This window comes from Pantherophis guttatus, chromosome 1 (assembly GCF_059756535.1).
Source record: "Pantherophis guttatus breed Tessera chromosome 1, ASM5975653v1, whole genome shotgun sequence".
In the NCBI taxonomy this organism is placed as follows: Eukaryota; Metazoa; Chordata; class Lepidosauria; order Squamata; family Colubridae; genus Pantherophis; species Pantherophis guttatus.
The window spans coordinates 290,641,864-290,647,334 of NC_142063.1; the positions used below are offsets into that span (position 1 = coordinate 290,641,864).

General features: G+C 36.8%; 1 protein-coding gene across 3 annotated transcripts in view; it reads right to left on the reverse strand.

Annotated features, from left to right (window-relative positions):
• LOC117671808 (uncharacterized) overlaps positions 1-5,471 on the reverse strand; it is a 108,602-nt gene that overhangs the window by 97,641 nt on the left and 5,490 nt on the right. The window lies entirely within an intron of this gene.

Genomic DNA, 5,471 nt, shown 5'->3' on the forward strand with positions numbered 1-5,471 from the left:
TCCATATTGAAACCATATTTATGCAATGAAGCTTTACTTATTTATATCTTTTTTTAAAATAGTACAATGAAATAAAGGAATAGAGAATAGTTACATGGAACATATACCTTGGAAAAAAATCAGATTACTTGTTGATAGGATACAGCCTTGAAAATCTGGTTTTCTTGTTAACCTTGGGGCCCCAGATGTATGGCTTAGCCCATATCATGATTGTCTTAATTATTGTTATTGGTTGGCTTTTCTTGGCTGCTATATTATGTATAATTTTGTTACATGGTTTTTATCTTGCTTTTAAATATTTTTAGCTGACCATAATCATGCATTTGAGATGGGCAGCCCTACAAATTGAAATGAATTGAGTTAAAGAATAAGGATGGCTAATTTCAAAATCTATTTCCACAAAGTTCAAGAACTGAAGATGTAGTTTACAGCCAGGTGTCTCTGGGACAGGCAACTGGGAGGCAAATATTAAAGCTTATATAATAATATAACTGGGAGGCAAATATGAAAGCTTATATAATAATAATAACACAAAGGCCATGATTTATGTACTTATATTGGATGTGACTGCACAATGATGTTATTTTTTAATAATTTATTAAAAGCTTTAATTACAATAATAAAAAATAATACAAACTAAAAAGAAAAAAGAAAAATTGGAAGAAATCAATAAAAGGTGTTATTTGTGTAATGATAACACTGCGCACATGTGTTTTTTTTGATGTCACTGAGGTTTGCTGAGGATGCCACTGATTCATATTGTTTTTTTGCATATATTCACATATCGTATGTATTTTCTGCAACTCCCCCCACCCCAGCATGATAGGACTGGATTAAATAGCATGGGAGCTAAACTGCTAATTATAAATTAGAGACTATTAAAAATAAACTTCAGTAATATTAATAAGCCTGCAAAACATATTCGTTTCACAATCAACATAAATAATTCTTATAACTACCAAGAACAGAATTTATTTCTGAGTTTTCAGATCCTTTTCTCTAGTTGCAATTATCAACAGGAATAGTTCATCCTGCTGAGTGAACATTTTGGCTAAGCAAGTTCTTTTGCCAGCAGTCCATCTCTCTTAATATTCTGCAAACCAAGTAATTGGTAACATCTTCGCTTCAATAATCTTCCATTGTCTTCTACAGAGAGAAACTATAGATTATAAACCTCAACACAACTTCCAGGCAATAATAGGCTAGCCACTGCAAAAGCCTTTGTAACAGAAGAATACAACTCATATTTTTTTCTAGCATAGCAAACTGAAGCAGGATATGTGGTAACTTAAAAATCAACAGGTTAACCTATAGATGTTTTCATCCACAGATCAACTTCATTCTTACTCTTTTCAGGGAATCAAAAACCTGGTTCACCTACAGATTTTATGATGGTGGAATATTGGTTCACGCAGTAATAATCTCCATGGGAGTAATCTATTGGTTGGGGTTTGTTCATTCTGTTGTGACATTATAGCATCATGTCATGAAAGCACCATTCTAATAAAAAGTGGAAAGTAGATCTTCAAAAAAACCTGATCAACACAGGATAACAGACTCACTTTTTCACCTTTATGATCTTGTTAAAACATCAACACTATTAGTTATCATGACTTCAATTAATAACCATCAATGGCCTAACTCCAATTAGTAGAGCTGAATGTCAGACTATTATCTGGGGCAGCCTTTCTAATAGGATTTTCTTCCAAATATGTGGACTTCAACTCGCAGAATATTCAGAAGTGTTTGTGCTGGTTGAAGAATACAGGGAACTGATGTCCACCCACCTAGAGAATGTCATGTTGACAAAGACTAACCTTCAGGAAGATAACCTATGGTACTTCTTTAACATTGTATTTTAGAAAAAATAATCTTTCAAGTAATATGAGATAATAATATCCACAAAAACCATTTCTTCTTTTTAAAAAGACAACTATGACATGTTTTTTTACTAATTTTTTTTACTACTGGTTTTGTGGGTGTGGCTTGGTGGACGTGGTGTGGCTTGGTGGGTGTGGCACGGGAAGGATACTGCAAAATCCCCATTCCTCCCCACTCCTGGAGAAGGATATTGAAAAATATCCATTCCCACCCCACTCTGGGGCCAGCCAGAGGTGGTATTTGCCAGTACTCAAAATTTCCACTACCAGTTCTCCAAACTGCTCAAAATTACCGCTATTGGTTCTCCTGTCAGAACCTGCTGGATTTCCTGCCTGTTTGACATTTGAAATATGCTGTGCCTGACAAATACAGTAATATTAAAGAAAGCCAAAATTTTCTTCCAATAAAAGTTAAGAGCAAGGAAATATTTTCCTTACAGAAATTTCTTTCCCAAATGGGTGAAAAGTGAGGAAAACAGAAAAAAACATCGCCTCTCGGAGAGATAGAGGGGGGAATCCAAGAGATCAAGACTTTCATCAGTTGAATGAAAACCTTACCTCGAAGTCAACAAAAAGACCAAGAAACTCAGGTAAAACAAAAACCTTAATATTCTATTCCTACAATCAGTTCCAATTATCTTTAACTCAGCAAATGAACCAAAATGAAGTCTGCAGAAGTCTGCAGAAGTAGTCACTGCACAGGAAAGATTACTCAACAGACTGGGAATTGGAGAGATGGGGAAACATGCTGCTATTAATAATGGGAAAGGTCACAGCTTATAGTATAAGCAGCCCAAGACACTTTGTTGACTGAGCCAGAGCAACCAAGAGCAGAACCTCCCATCGGTATGCACAATACTAGATGTTAGGTAAGTTATTTTGACTCATAAGGCTACTTACAAGTGTCTTCTCTCTTCACCAGGTGCCAACATAGAACAATGATAAGTTAAATAACAATCTGTCACCATCTTGACACACAAAATCAAATGCATGAGACAGTTGTCTCCTTCTGCTAAATCACAGAGTAAATGGCAAAAGTCTCCTGAAGTAGGCTTGAAAGTATCATCTTCCAGGCTTACATCACATCTAGACTCCTCAGAGGTTCTCAGAAACATTTTGAAGACAAGAAATAGCTGCTCAACTAGCAACAGATAATTATTCTGTTGTCACATGGCCAATACAGGGTTGACTTTAAATTCCTTTCTTGTTTGTTCATTCTTACAATGGTTGATTGGTTGTTACTTGTTGAAATTCACAATGTAAAGAAATACTGTTCCATGCCCATCAGACTCAAGAGCTGAAGAAACAGGCTGGCCTTCTGCCCTCTTTGCCTTGCCAAGTCAGACAGGAGCTCATATATCTTGGCACGTGTCCACTAGTATTCAGGATATGTTGCCTTGAGGAAATTAAGGGAGTGACAGTTCCATATGGGGGGTCAAGCATGTTCTATAACAAATATTTAATATTTATAGAGCAATTTACAAAAGTTTCCTTCTTCAAGTTAAGCTCTACTTCATGGATACTTCCATGTAGTTGTATTGGCAATAACACAGCAGTGGTTTGTCACTGCCTTCTTCTGGAATGTTGCAACCTTTCTCCCATTCAAATACTAACCAGGCCCAAATCTTCTTAGCTTTTCAAGAGTTCAATTGTTGGCTTTTAGAAAAATTAGTTACAGTACATGTTTCAATGCCACAGGGAGGGTGGGACATACATCCTGGAACAAAAACTAAAATATAAGTTTTGGTTATAAAATATAAGATTCCTACCCAAATAATTCTTGGTTTCACTGGAGGCAAAAGTGTCAGCCATCCCCCTGGCTGATTCAAAGATATTGCCTTATTTTAAAATCTTGTGTTGTAAAAATTGAAAACAAACACTGTGCTCTAGCCATTCTGTGCATCTGTCTAAATTGGTGACAAATATGCCAAGAAGCTAGTGCTAGAGATCCCCATTCATGCATATGGAACCTTTTGAAATTACCATCACTGCCTCCATGGACTACTAGACCATTCAAACAGAAGAAAGTTTTCTACACAAAACTTTCAAAATCTCAAGCCATTTATCAGTGAATTCAAAATACAGCCAAGACTGAAGCACAGAAATATATACAGTATACAGCAAATGGAATGAGTAAAATTATTATACAGCTGGATAAGTAAAAGCATCTGAAAGAAGGAGCCATTTTGCTCATACAAATGCATGTCTAAGCATGTATCTGTATCAAGTGGGCACCCTCATTATTTCTGATTGCTGTTTTGTTTTTTGTATTGCAAAATTTTACATATCTAATTTTCAGAGGTTCCAAAAACCTAGTACTGCTAACTGCAAAATACAATCCGTGGCAATCTGGGTATATTTCTGTAACTTGAATCACTTGAAAGTGAAAAGGTTGTAGAGGGAAAAGATGCAAACACCAAGACCTTAAAATATTAGGTGTCTTCCTTGTGCATGGGCTCTCCTCTCCAGTAGGTTTTTAATTTAAAAAGAATCAATGGCTGGTTTATAAAAAGTTAGTTCTTGAAGCACAACACACTTTAAAACTAAATCTTGACATATTGCACATATTTAATGCACTGCAAACCCTTACTAGATTTATACTTCAAAGAGCCTTCTCAGTAATAGAATCTTAAATAGGAGATCAATTGTTAGTGTGTGTATATGTCTGGTGTGTGCGTGTGTGTGTGTGTGTGTGTGTGTGTGTGTGTGTTAATAATCATGGTTTTAAGCTCTAATGATACCAGGAAGAGGTTCGCTAAGTAGTTTAAATAGGCATTTGAGCCTTTTTAAAATTTATATTTCATTTCAGGGGTGAAGGAGATAGAGAAGGGGGATTCAGACTGCAGAGCAGGAAGAAGTACACTGTCTTTGCTTTAAAAGCTATGAAGAATAAAATGCAAAAAGCTGGATTCAGATCCAGTTCCATTTTATATACCAAAGCAAACATTCAGCAATAAGAAAAGGGCCCCACAGCCTGCAGTCAATCTACAGTGCTGTGCTGATTTCATGAGTCCAACCCTTAAGGTGAGACTTAGGAGCTATGCAATTCAACCGTTAGTAGCACATTTAGACAGAAGCTAGTCTTAGCGTTCAGGATGATGTTTCTCAGTACTTGGAACACGTTATTTTTGCAGAACCCAGCTCCATTTTCAACAGTATCTAGTACAAGGAGCTTTCCCAACTTCTCCCACACCGATGGGATTCAAAAGCAACAATATGAACATATCCCTGGGAAACAGGTCTCTCGACCTTAAAAAAAAAGAAAGAAAAAAAAAGGTGGGGGTTTACAACCACGAGCACTGATACAAGGCTATAAGTCGGAAAATAGGCCTTTTATCACAACCGTATCTATCGGCCGGGGACAAGTTTATTTCTCAAAGTAGCAGGCCTGATTTCTTCGCCTGCAGACCTGCTCTCCTTTCTTTAACTCTCCCAGTGAGCGGGGGGGGGGGGCGGGGGGGGCAGAGAAAATAGCACCCCGACTGTAAATGATGCCCACCGGCTTCTTAGCTGTTGTTAAGTTCCACTAAGAGAGAGATGCACTTTCTTGGCGATTTTTTTTTTTTTACATGTGTAGTTTCTTCTTCTTAC